Below are 13966 nucleotides of genomic sequence, written 5' to 3'. Positions count from 1 at the left end.
CAGCAGCTGGGGGGGGGTTGGGGTTCGGGCTCAGCTCCCTCCCCTGCGCCTGCTCCCTAGTAATGGTCCCCACCTCTGCCTACCCCTATTTATAGGGTCTCCCTTGTTTCTGCACCTGGCTGGGCACATCTCATTCAAGCGGGGAGGGGGGGGCAGAGGAGAGCTGCACAGACTAGACCATCTACTTGGAAAGGGAGGGTGTCCTGTTTAGAGAGGCACAAGCACTGCTGGGGATAAAGGGCTCATGGGGGGGGCAATGCTGGAGTTAAGCCTGCATCTGTGGGAGTGGCTATTGGGGGGTCAGTAGGAGCTCCCCCCCCCTTCCCTGCAGAATGGATCGGCTCTGACAGAAGCCCGTTGCTCTGCAGCTGCATCCTTCTGCAGTGGCACCTGGCTCAGAGCAGCCCCTCTGCGGGGGGGGGGGGGGGGGCAGAGGTTGCCCCCCCCCCACCGACTGGACAAGGATCCCCTGCTGCAGAGCCAGCCCCTGGAGGCCCGTGCAGCCGCAGGCGTCTCCTGGGAGCCGGGCAGAGGGGGCAGGGGCTGCCCTCCCCAAGGCCAGGGTGCGAAAGGTCCCAGCTTGGAGGGCTCCGCGGATTGAGGGATCGGCCCGGAGCTGTTTGAAAATCTGACCCTGACCCGACCCCTCTTCTGGCCCATAGGAGGGACCAGGGGCTTGGGGGGGGGGTCCTGCTTCCGGGATCGTTCCCCAGTGCTCAGGGGTGTCTGCTGAGCCCAGCCCGCGGTGAGAGGAGGGGGAATCCCAGGCCAGACCCTGCAGGTGGGTCCCTGTGCAGGTCGGGGCCCCGACACAGACAGACTCTGACGGCTGGTGTCGGAAAGGGGGAAGCAGGGCCCTGTGGGACTGACAGTCCTGCTGCCCGGCACCCCGCTCCTGTCCCCCGCTCTCCCTCGCCGCCTGGAGCTGCATGAAAGCAGCTCCCCCATCCCTGCCACGTACGCAGCTAATGAACCGGGGCGCTTGGGGCTGATTCACAGCCCGCCTGCCGCCGCGGCTGCACACCGGGAGCGGAGCCCAGACCTGCAGCCTAGAGGAGGGACGGGGAAGCCTGTGAGGGTGGGAAGTGCTGGGGGGATATGGGGCCTGTACTTGGAGCATGGGGGTCTCTCCCCACGAAGGGAGGTGGGTGGGGAGCTCTCTAGTCCATCGTGGGTGGTGGGCTGGGGGCAGCAGGGGAGGTCCATGCCGAGAGGCAATGGGAGTCGGGGGGGTCCTGTGACCCAGCCCAGACAAGTCCCAGATTTCCCACCACTCAGGTTCTTCTCAGCTGCAACGTTTTGAATCCAGGCCTGGCTCCCGAGCTCCGGTCCCAGAGCAGCGACGCTACAAACGAACCCTCGGCTCCCAGCCCCAGCTCAGGGGGAACCAAGCTTGTTGGGTGGGAATTTCCTTCGTTCTGAGACGCCCCTTGGTGCTGAGGGAGGTGCTGTCACCTGGCCCAGGGGGCGGGAACCCTGCCCTGTCCGTCTGCTCGCCGCACCCTCAGAGCTGGGGACTTGTGAGCCCCGTAGGGGCTTCTCCAGCCGGCCCGGAGAGTCCCATATGCAGGACCCAGGCCGCTCTCTGCCCGTGCCCACGGTGCCCTCCATCCCCTGGCTGGCTGGCAGCTGGAACCGGGCTGGCTCCCTTGGCAGCTCTGCCATAAGCACAGTTGGGTGAAGGTAGCACGGAGGCCCAAGCAGGGGAAGACTTGAATAATTGATGCCGGTGCTTTAATAATGGACGAGGTGCATGGGGGGAACCTTCACGAGCAGGGGACGCAAGCACAACGGGACGGGTCCAATGGGGCACGGGCAGACGCAAGCAAATCCCACAATGGGCCAGCTCCCGTCCCAGAGCCGGTCCCACAGACCCCCCACCCCTCTGCATTCCCTCTCACTGTCTCAGGTCATGGAAACCGGCCCTAGGAACCCACCCAGCACAGAGGCTGGATGGCTTCCTGCCCTTCGCCCCAGAGTCCCGCCACCCCAAGAACCAAAGAGAAACCAAGGCACAAGGCAACCTAGCAAAGTGACTTGGCCACGGAGGGAACCTATGGCTTCTAGCCCACCCCTAGCCCCCGCTTCCCTCCCCCAGCCACGACTAGCATCCAGGCATCCTGGCTCACAGCCACTTTGCTCTAACCACTAGACCATCACGACTTGGCTGGGCTCAGCGCGTGTCCGTGAAGCCCTTTTCCACGAGCGAGTCCCCCCCTGGGCACAGACCAAGCAGCCAGACCCCTCCCCACCCAGGGCAGATCCAGAGCCAGGCGCCCAGCGGGTTTGCGCCCGTGGCCAGGGGGAGCTGGGCTGAGGCTCCTTGCGGCCGGGCAGGAGACGCAGACTTGGCCTAATCCCCGACTCAGGGATTTGCTCCCCGGTTAGGTCCCACAATCAGATTACACGGGGCTCGTTCCACTGGCAGCTTAACGGGCCAGGACGCGGGATCAAGGAGAGGAGCCAGCACCCTCCCCTCCCCCGCTGCCTCCCGCACATGGACTGACTGCACGGGCAGCCATGCCCCTTGGTCTGGGGTGTCCCATCTGCCCAAGGTCCCTTACCGGAGATGGCCTGGTGGGACTGAGCAAACTTGGCTAAATTCCCAGTGGTCCATTTATACTCCCTCCTCACCCCCCACCTAGACCTCCTCCCCCATCCCATCTACAGTCCCTGCCCCCCCCCGTAACTCCCTCCCTGTCAGCCCCCCCCCGGGCTCTAATCTGCCCCCTCCCCTTCTGCTCTCGCAACACGTGGACAATAATCACAAACGAATCAGAGCTAATCCTGTCTGTGCCCCATACGGAACCTCTGACCCCAAAGCCCCCAGGAAGGGGGAGCCACCTGGCCCCACGGTGCTTCCCTTCCTGGCCCCCCAGCTTCGCCAATCCCAAGGGGTCAAAGGTCACAAGTCTCCCCCCCGAGAATGGGGGCTCTGTGAATGTACGTCCTGGTCCTGGAATTCCAGCTCCTCTGGGCGTGGGCTGCTCCAGGACTCCAGCAGCTGGGGGTCCCCCAGAGGGCAGCGGAGCTGGGGGTCCCCCAGAGGGCGGCGGAGCTGGAGGTCCCGCCTGTGGGTGGCGGAGCTGGGGGTCCCCCAGAGGGCTGTGGGGGGGAACACAGCTCTTACCGGCTCAGCCCACAGGGAGGCGACACTGAGTGGGGAACCACACCCCGAACCTCGGCCCCAGGGCCTTGACCTGTGCCCCGAATGGAACTGGAGTGGGTGCAGGGTGTGGGGCCCGCACACCAGCCAGGCGCCCCATGGGGGGCAAGACACGTTTGGCACCAGCTGGTAGTGGCTTGGGTCCCGTGGAGAGGCCTGAGCCTGGAGGGAAAGGCCACCAGCCCCTACCTAACGGGGGGCAGAGGGAGTGGGGGGTGCACCTCAGAGGCTCCTCCTAACCATCCTCACTGTCCCCTCCCCAGGAGCCCCCTCATTGTAACCCCCCTCAGCCTCCCAGCAGCCCCCCGATCCCAGCCCGCAGTGTGGGGGTCCCTGAGCGAGGACGGAGGCTGCAGCGCTAAGATATTCTGGGCCTGGAAATCCCCCCACTGCACCCGGGCAATTAGCTCCCGCACTGCTCTTGTATCCTGGGCATGGGGGGAAGCTGCCCATAGCCCTGTGGGGCTGGCCCGGGAGGGGGCACCCGCCAGCCCCCCAGCCCTGCTCCCTGCCCTGGTTCAGCGCCCCTAGCCCCTGCCCCCCCAATGGGACCCCCAGTACCCAGCTCCCCCCACGTCCCCTCGCTGGCCCCCAGGGGCGCCCCACGGCACTCACGGAAGTACTTCAGGGTCTCCTCAATCTGCTGGGGCGTCAGGGGGGTGGGCGCCTCGGGGGGCAGCAGGGGCGTGTGCAGCCAGTCGTCGTGTTCGTACCCGAAGAGCGTGTCGGCCCGCAGCATGTAGTGGGGCAGCTGCTCCCCCAGCAGGCTGATGATCTCCACCTCGGGGACGTTGCCGCAGCTACACAGGTCTGGGGGGAGAGGAACGGGGGTCAGTGAGGCGGGGAGAGGGTGGAGCTGGCTGGGAGGACTGGGCTAGAAGGAGGGACAGCCGTGGGGCGGGTTGAGGGGCACTGGCAGGGCTGTGGGGCGCAGGGAGCCCAGGACTGGGCTAGCAGGCGATGTGGGTCGGGATTGGGAAGCATTGGCAGATCTGTGGGGTGGGGGATTCTCAGGGCTTGGGGAGAGCCGAGAGCTGGGCGAGCGGGGACTGCGGGTCAGGAGTGAGGGGCACCGGCAGGGCTGCGGGGGGTACCCGGGCTGGGCTAGTGGGGGCTGCAGGTCGGGAGTGAGGGGCACCGGCAGGGCTGCGGGGGGTACCCAGGGCTGGGATAGTAGGGGCTGCGGGTCGGGAGTGAGGGGCACCGGCAGGGCTGCAGGGGGTACCCCGGGCTGGGCTAGCAGGGGCTGTGGGTCGGGAGTGAGGGGCACCAGCAGGGCTGCGGGGGGTACCCCAGGCTGGGCTAGCGGGGGCTGCACAGAGGGTCGAGGTGACTTCCCCACGTCCCAGAGGGAGTCGTTGACCCCTCAGGGAGCAGAGCCCAGGTCACTGATTAACCATTTATATTCCGGCAGCAGCCAGAGGCCCCGGTCAGGCCCCAGGGCGCAGAGCACAACCGCCCGCGTTCGGGAACCACCAGACTCTTCCACCGGGCGTCTCTGCGCTCGGGTCCCCCCTCGCGGGCTGGTTCCCACCGCGTCAGTGTCGGTGTCACTCGGGGATTTCGGGTGTTTCTTCTCAGTCGCTGGCTCAGTTCACAGGGGGCCTCTGACCAGCTGAGGGCAACAACTTCCAGGTCCTGCCCGGGGTGGGACCGGCGCCCGCGACCCCTAGTGGGGACAGACACCCCCCTTCCTTCCCCCCCAGCCAGCCAGTCCCCCGTCCTTGGGGCAGATTGGAGCTGGTGCCCCCGCGATTGCCCGGCTACCCTGAGTCCGTCTGGCTCCTGCCTTTCTTTGGCTGTGGGCGCACAGGATGAGCGGCCCCTGGAGGCAGGGCACAGAGGCTCCCGGGTCCCCACGTTCCCGTCACAGCCCTGCTGCTCTCCCATGTCTCCATGGGAAAGGTCCTGCCGCCACCTGCTGGCCACAGCCCCGGCAGAGGAGAAAATCTCCAAGGAGAAGTGGGGAGGGGGTGGCAGGACAGCAGCCTGACCAGGCCCTGGGCACGCTCTGGGGTCACCTGCCCCTGGGCGCCCATCTCCCTGACGCGCTGCTGGGCCTGCGCTGGCAGCAGGGGTGGCCGGTGGCGCTCGGGTCCTTCCCGTGCGGCGCGCTGGACGGGATCCCCCAGGCAGGAGCCCCAGTGCCCTGGAGGGTGGGGTCCCAGCCCCTCCATCCCCTGCTGTGAACCCTGCAGCCCTCGGACCCACCCCCGCTCAGCCCCCCGATAGGCCAGCCCGGCTCCCCCCTGTGTGGTTACCCCAGTGCCCCCAGCTGGACCCACCGGTGATGGTGGTGGCATCGTGGTATCTGCCCACAGACGATCCCTTCGGCCCCTGGCCAGCATGGTGCAAGGAGTCCCAGCTGGGGTGGGAGTGGCGGGCGGGCAGGCTCTGGCCTGAGGGTGGCTCACGTAGGCCCGAGGCGTCCAGTTTGACTGGCGTTACGGGGGGCACCCAGCTGCCATGTGGGGAGCGCGGCACCACCCCCTGCGTCAGGAAGCTGCGACGGGGACCGGGCCAGTCCCAAGGGCCCGGCTCCGTCCCGCACCTAGGGAGAAAGAGCTGGGCGTTAGGGGAGCCATGGGGGACAGGGAGTGCAACCCGCGTCCTGGCCACATGCCTTGGACACACGTGTCTCTGTGTTGCTCCCACAGCCCTGGCATCCCCCTGTGCCCAGACGGGCAGCACCAGGCCATGGCTGGAAACCCACAAGCTGGGCGTGCCCCAGGACTGACGCCCCCTCTCAGAGCCCGGCTCTGGGCACGGCTGCCTTCCCGCCCGGGGCACCACTGGGGCTGGTGGAGGCTGAGTGTGGGGCAGCCCAGGGGGATCAGAGACGGTTTCATCTGGAGGTGAGGGGAGATGGTGCTGGGGGGGGATGCCCCCCATGGCAGTTAGAGCAGCAGTGATGAGATGGATTGGCCACCAGAGGGCGGCGGGGGCTGCAGGCTCATCGAGGGGGGCAAAGCAGGTTGGAGCCCGGTTAGATACCAGGCTGCGGCCTGCGTGTCGTCTTGGTAACCCCCAGCCTGCAGCTCCCCGCTAGCCCAGTCTGGGCTCCCCCCAGCCCTGCCGGTGCCCCTCACTCCCGACCCGCAGCCCCCTGCTAGCCTGGGCTCCCACCCCCAGCCCTGCCAATGCCCCTCACTCCCGACCCGCAGCCCCTGCTAGCCCAGCCTGGGCTCCCCCCAGCCCTGCCGGTGCCCCTCACTCCCGACCCACAGCCCCTGCTAGCCCAGCCTGGGGGGGCTTCTGGTGCCCCTCACTCCCGACCCGCAGCCCCCTGCTAGCCTGGGCTCCCCCCAGCTCTGCCAGTGCCCCTCACTCCCAAACCGCAGCCCCTGGGGTCCCAGCCTGGGCTCCCCCCAGCCCTGCCGGTGCCCCTCACTCCCGACCCGCAACCCCCTGCTAGCCTGGGCTCCCACCCCCAGCCCTGCCGGTGCCCCTCACTCCCAAACCGCAGCCCCTGGTGTCCCAGCCTGGGCTCCCCCCAGCCCTGCCGGTGCCCCTCACTCCCAAACCGCAGCCCCCTGCTAGCCTGGGCTCCCACCCCCAGCCCTGCCAGTGCCCCTCACTCCCGACCCGCAGTCCCCTGATAGCCCAGCCCTGCGCTCTCCCCCCACACCCCACAGGGGGTCGCAGCTCTGCAGAAACCTCTCATTTCTGATCCCCGTGCGATTGTTCCCATTCTTGTTCATCACAATAACCGTTGGTGTTTTTTCACCCCATCACCTCCTGGAGGGTGGATGTCTCCAAGGCGCCCTGCCACCCCACATGGGCTGCCTTGGAGCCGGGGGGGGAGCCACCTGGACCATGACCCTCACCTGACCACTTTCTGGCCAGGTCACACCTGAGCAGCGCTGCGACCCCACGTGCCAGGTTACAATGCCACTCACCTTAGGGGGTGGGTGTAGGGGCTCCTGGGCCAGGGGAGGGTCAGGCTGCTGGTGGGGAGGGGGGCTGAGTGGGGAAGAGGAGGTTCGGGGGGCAAATCTATACCCCACTTTCAATGATGCTCCGCAGCTCCTGCACCTACATACACACAGCAGCACTGAAAAGCAGCCACCTCTGGGGTGGGGAGGAGCAGCCAGGCAGGGACACACTGCACGGGGAGGGGACACTCCAAGATGCTGCAGGATCTTTTATTGCTTATCCAGCACTTTCCATCGACAAACTCATCCCCGCAGGGATGGACCCACCTCATTATCCCCAGGATACAGACAGGGAAACTGAGGCACAGCCTGGGGCCAGGACTTGTGGCAGAGCCAGGATAACAGGTCCTGGACTCACACCACACCTAAAGGCTCATCTGAAAGCCCGTCTCGTCGTTCAACAGGATCTCGGGAGGCCATGTGCAGCCATACAGCTGCCTAGGAGGCCCCAAAGGGGTTAAATTAACCCTCACGGTTATTCAAATCGTTAAACCCCCTCAGCCCAGAGCCTAGCAACGGAGCCAGGAACGCAGGGCCCAGGGCTCGGGCAGGACGTGCTTTGCCTGCTGCCCTGGGTTATTATTTAACTCTGGGAAGGGGGGGGGCAGGGGGGTCATTGGGATCCTGCTGCCTGGAGCCGGCTGGGGCTGAGAATATCTGACTCCAAACACAAACCCCATTCAAGGGGGGTGTTGGGAGGGGAGCAGTCAGGGGGGTGGGGGGTGAATTTCAATTTGCATTCAAGTCTCTTAATTTAATCAGAAGCCTGGTAAACCCCTGCCCGGGGTCCTGAGAGACAGGGCCTGATTCTCCTGTCACAGGCACATAGATCTGGAGAGACACTGTGTCAAACTCGAGAAAGGACAGAGCCCAGCTCCTAATACAGGATGTTTGTAAAACACATCTTGTATGCACCCCATGGGTTGTTCAGCACAGAGGGTAACAGCCTACTACTGCTGCCCAGATAATGGCGCTGGCCCCTTTAGCTCCACTGATGCCGAAGGACCCCGGTTCGAACACTGCTGCACCCTGTGCAGGACGGGAGGCTGTTGCTAACCCAGGATCCCAGCCTGGGCTGCTGGCTATTTCCCAGCCCAGCACACAGGGGACTTCCCTCCCCATCAAAGCACTAGACCTGAGACAGCACCAGGCTACCCCACAGCCTGGGTGCACCTGACCCTGCTGGCAGAGCCAGCCCCTCGCCCCGCACAGGCGTTAATGGGACCCATTCTCCTCCCACCACCCCAGTGCACATCAGGAGCGTCCTGGGCACAACAAGGTGTCTGATGGGCCCTGCAGAGCTGCTGGGCTGAGCTAGGCTCTGGGACCAAAGGGGCAGCGGTGCAGGGCGGCCAGGCTCCAAACCCCCTGCCCAGGACGCTGCCTGACCTGGGGTTTGTCTCGCTCTGGTGGGCAGGGAATGGCAGGGGCGTTGGTTCTGCAGGGACCGGGAGGAGCCTGGGATATGCAGCTGCAGTTTTGTGTTTCTCACCAGCGTCATTTGTCCGGTCGAGCCCGGTCTGGCCGTCCCCACTCAGGCTCTGAAATGCCCCGAGGGGGCCAGATCCCCTGTGAGGCCCCATGTGCTGCCCTCAGGCAGCCCTCTCCCAGGAGAGCCCTGATTTACACACAGGGAAACTGAGGCAGCGAGGGGCAGTCCCCCAGCCAGTCAGTGGTAGAACTGGGACTAGAACCCAGAAGGCCTGGCTCCCCCACCCCGTTCCTACCCCTGGATGCTGCGTCTCTCCCAGAGCCCTGACTCCAGGCTCCCTCTTGCTCTACCCACTAGACCTGACTGCCTGAAGAAACGCCGACTCTCTCCTGCATCCCACAGGCAGGACGACTGTGAACAGCCAGGCCCCGCCCTGGCGGGAGCAAAGTTCAGCCGGCTGCACTTTCCCTGCCACATCACGCAGGGAGACACGCAGGGCCAAGGCAGGGCGGCTCCCCCAACGCACCGTCTGCGGCCATAAAGGGACCATGGGACGGGCAGTAAAACCGCTCAGCCTCCCGGGCACAGAGCCTGCCCCCCACCCTGCACCACGCCCCCTCCACACACAGGGGCCAGGGCCCTTCCCAAGGCCCTGCCGCAGCTTCACCTGCTTCTGGCCCCCAGCGCAGGACCTGTCGGGATGGGGGCATCCCTTCCCCCCCCGGGGAATCAGGGCCCTGTCACACAGAGCCGGCTGCCTTCCCAGCGCCCACATGGCCTTAGCAGCGACTCAGGGGAGGAGCCCCCCCGCCCCTGGCAAGGAGCCAGGGGAGCGCAGGAGGGCAAAGGGGGGCTGCTAATTTCAGTGTCGGGCCATCCCCTCCCCAGCCCCCATTCAGAAATCCTGCCCAGAAGCCTAGTGGTTAGAGCAAGGCAGGGTGGGAGGCAGGACTCCTGGGCTCTAATCACGCTACTGGGAGGGGAGCAGGGGCTAGTGAGGGAGGGGGGCACCTTGGCGGCCAGGACTCCTGGGTTCCATTCCCAGCTCCACTGTGTGCCACTGTAAAAGCTTCTTCCCTTCTCGTGCCTTGGTTTCCCGGGCTGGGAGTGGGGTCCGTGGGTGGGAGCCCCCTGGGAAACTCCCAGGTAAATGGGGGGCAGGGCGATTCCTGGGCCTGTCCGGGAGACACGTCCGTCCTTCTGGGAGCCCTGTGGGCTCGAGCCGCTTCGGGATCCCTGATAGCTGGGGCTAGTGGGGGAGGGGTGGGAGCTATTCCTAGACACACACCCCCCCGGCCCTGCACCTGCTGACACCACAGAGCGAACTCCTCCAAGGCGACGCCTGTGTGATCTGTCCACGCCCCGAGCACCGTGGGTTCCAGGCAGGAGCAGCGAACGGCAGGTTACGGCAGGGGCGGCTCCCCTGGGTGTAAAGCGTTTCCTCCTGCGGCACGTCCGCCCGCCCGTTTGCCAAGCCCACGACTGCCGCATAATAAACCGCCCGCTACTTCCCCCTGCGCCTTGTGACTGAGCAATGGGAACTGGGCTGGCTCCTCCTGGCAGAACTGCCCTGACCTCAGCTCTCCTCCCAGCTTCATCTTCCCTTCCCAGGGGCACTAGGACATCCCTGGCGGGTTGGCAACCCGGCTGCCCTCTGACGCGCTGCTGTGGGCCAGCGAGCGCCCGGGGACCCGGCACGCACCCTGAGCACCCCCCATTTCAGCTCAGCCCATGGCCCGGGAAGCCGGCCCGATACTTGGCTTCGGGTCCAGGGGCTGGGGCACTGGGGTGGGGTTCTCGGGACAGGGCGATTTCTGACGCCAGCAAACCCTGACTCGGCTCTCTGTCCGACCCCTCAGATCCCAGCCCACGCGGTTACACGTCCGGGCTCTCCTGGCAGGACGGCTACGGCACCAGAGCGGGGAGTCTGAGCAGTGGGACTGGGAAGCTGGCTGGGACGGGGGCTCCGGGCTCCTGCCTGCTCCAGGCTGCGGTTGCTCCCCTGGGTCAGGGCCAGGGCTAGCTGGGTCCCCGGGGCTCCTGAGGAAGAACGTCCCGATGCTGAGGGGCAGCGAGGGACGGGACAGGAGCCCAGCCGGGGAGCTGGGAACCAGAGCACGACCCTGCCCAGGGCCTGGGTGGACTAGACGGGCTCTGGGGCACGTCCAATGGCTCTGAGACAACTGCCCTGGCAGGAGGAAGTGCCCTGGGCCTGGGCCTGGGCCTGGGCCTGGCAGCTGGGCAAACTGCCTCCCAAGGTGGGCTCCTCTTGGCCTCCAGGGCACCCACCCCACCCCAGCCCTCGCTGGGTCCTCTCCCACCCCGGAGCCTTTGTGCCGTCTGCTCCAGCCAGTCCGGTGTCATCGGGGCCCAATGGCTAGTGGAGACGTTGGCCGGGGGCCAGCGGGATGCTGCGCACAGAGCGCCGCCCGCCCGCTGCAGAGGCAGGAGCCTCCTGCTTCCCCGGCACAGGGCCATGGGGGACAGTTTGAGGGGCACGGGGTGGGTGCAGGCTCAGACAGTGCCCGCTTGGAGGGCAGGGCTAACGCTCTGGCCCGGCCCACAGGATCCCAGTGCTGTACCGGGCTCAGGCCCCCAGGAGAAAGGAAATGCTGCAGGGATGGAGCATCTACCTGCGCCCCCGGCTCCCTTTCTCTCTCCCAGGGTGAGCCCGGAAGCCGCCTTCCCTCCCCGGTTTCCCGTGGAGACAGACCGTGCGGTTCAGAGGCCGGTGGCTCCGGGATCCCACTGGCGGCACTGTCCTGGCTCCCCGGCCAGCCAGATCTGGAGGGGAAGCGGGTTCGTGAGTCAGCGCCTTGGCCTGGCTCCTGCAGACAGATGAAGGTAGCCTGAGAACAGGACCCTGCTCTGACAGCAGCTCAAACCAAGCTCCGAGCCCTCAGCCGCTTTGGCACGGGGGTGCAACCCACAGGGGCTCCCAGGGCATCCGGGGCCAAGCAGGGCACCTCTGCTGCTTCCATCCCTCCCCCCCAGGCCCAGCATGGCACGAGCCTGGGCCACGGAGATCTGCATGGGGCATGTCTAGAGCCACCACAGGGGGTATTGCAAGATCACGGGGGGGCTCCCTGCCCTGGGCACTGAGCTGCCCCAGCTGGCCTCAGGCACAATATTCCGGCCTCGGAGATTGAACCTGGGTCTCTTGTACAGTCCTCTCTGTACCACAGTCCACTTCCAGCCCTGCCCTCTCTCCTCCAGGTGCCTGCCTAGCCCCCTGCTAGCCCAGCCCGCCAAGCAGCCCGCCCCTGGGCATTGTCTTTGCCAGCCCGCGTGACTCGCCGGCTCAGAGCCAACCACGCCCAGAACGAACACACACAGAGCAGGCTGGGCAGGAGGGTGAACGCTGGCTGAGCGCAGAGGCCTGCGGGGAGGGGTCCCCTTTACTGGGATACCTGTTTGCACAGAGGTTACAGCAGCCGGCCGGGGACTCCTGGGTTCTATCCATGGGTGTGAGAGGGGAGTGGTGTCTAATGGTTAGAGCGGGGGGGGGCTGGGCGTCAGGACTCCTGGGTTCTATCGTCACTTCGGGGACAGGAGTGGGGTCTGGTAATCAGAGCAGGGGGGCTGGGAGCCCGGACTCCTGGGTTCTACTCCCAGACGACACTGACTCACTGTATGACCTTGGCCAAGTCCCATTCCCTCTACTTGTCGACTGTCAAATGAGGCCGTGGTGCTGCCTGACCGGCTGGGGATTGTGAGGCTCCATGTAAAGTGGTGTGTGAGTCCCAGGCAGTACCAGGCTAGAGACGGGCCCCCGGGGGGCGACAGGCCAGGAGCCCCAGACTATGGCACGTGTCCAGCAGGATGGAGCAGGCAGACAGAGCCTGGGGGGCATGTCTGACCCTAACGCCTCCCAGCTGCCCCTGCTGGTCTGGGAACGGCAGTGCTAGGAGGGGCCGTGACAGCCTGGGCCCCCTCGGAAGGCCCCAGCAGCCGGGGGTGTCACCGGGAGGCCACAGGCTCCGCGCCGGCTGCCGTTTCGGAATGCGGCTGCTGGACTATTTATTCCCCGCAGCTGCTGCTGGAGCACGAGGCTCGCCTGGGAGTGGGCCGGGGGGCAGCCAGCTTGCAGCAACCCCCATCTGGTGGTGTCAGGAGGGGTCTGGGCAGGAGATCCAGGGGCCGGGCGGGGCTCGCTGGGAGCCGCCGGCTCTGGGAGTTGGGGAAGGGCGGCAGGCGGCGGGCGCACAGGTGGCCGGGAGCAGTGGGCATTGCTGAGAGGCAGCCAGGACAGGAGCAGAGCAGGGTGAGGAGGCGGCAGGCCCCGGCTCGCCCGGCCCCCAAGCCAGACGCTGCCTCACTCCTGGTGACTGTACAGGTGGCTGGAGCCTGGGTGGGGCCGCGAGCGGCAGGTCCTGGCAGGCTGCAGCCGGCTCCACCCGCCAAGGAGAAGCACGTCTCCCGGGAGCCCAGGGCAGGGCTGATGGGGCCAGGACAGCTGCCGACTGGTGCACAGGGGCTGGGAGAGCCGCCCAGGTGCCAAGAAGAGGCTCACCAGGGACCCTCTCTAGCTGGTGAAGGGGCAGCACCAGCGGGAGGGGTCCCTGGGGACTCTCATCTGGCCCTGCTCAGCTGGGGGGGGGCTGAGATGCTCCCCCTTGAGCTCCAGGGGGACACTGGGCCTGGGGCTGTTCCTCCCTCCAGGGCCATTACTAGAGACGCCCATCCAGAGCCTCGGCCCAGACACCAGCGGACCTGGCTCGCCGGGGGAATCGCAGGCCCAGGGCAAGCTGCACGCTCAGCTCCCGGCACGGCCACCTGCCCCGTGCGGAGAACCCGAGGCTTCGACGTGGAGTTGCATGACACCGCGCCCTGCCCCAGCGCCGGTGCAGGGAGGGGGAGCAATGGACCCGGGGGGCCCGAACGTGCAGGCCAAGCAGGACCAGGAGCGGTAAAGGCTCGTCTAAGAGACCCTCATCTCCTTATCCACGAGGGGAGGGTGAACCCTGCTGGGACTGGTCCCTGGAGCCTGGGCCACTAACCCGCCCCCTCCCACCCCTCCCAAGCTCATTCAGCAGCCGCTGAGAGACATGGCAGAGGGGTGACCACCAGTGTACCCCCCAGAGCACCGCACGGGCCATGTACAGAACGGCATGCAGGGCAGGCCCAGCCATCACCTCCCATCTTCCCCCCGGCACAGCTGGGAGGCACCAGGCCAAAGGGGATATTTGGAACCAGCCAGGAAATCTACTTCCTGCAGCGGCTTATGGGGCTGTAAAGTGGGTGAAGCCAAAGCAGCCGGAGCTGGGGCATTTGCATGGGCAGGGACGAGTCAAGCCCGCAGTGGGCAGGGCAGCCCTGGCGTCTGCATCCCTGCTGCGTGTCTGGGCAACGAACAAGCACAGCGAACACTCACTAACCATAGCAGGGCTGTGCCTGGGGGCAGAGAAGCCCAGACCCCAAGCTTTTCTCAGC

Source organism: Emys orbicularis, chromosome 25 (assembly GCF_028017835.1).
Source record: "Emys orbicularis isolate rEmyOrb1 chromosome 25, rEmyOrb1.hap1, whole genome shotgun sequence".
In the NCBI taxonomy this organism is placed as follows: domain Eukaryota; kingdom Metazoa; phylum Chordata; order Testudines; family Emydidae; genus Emys; species Emys orbicularis.
This window is presented reverse-complemented; position numbering follows the sequence as displayed.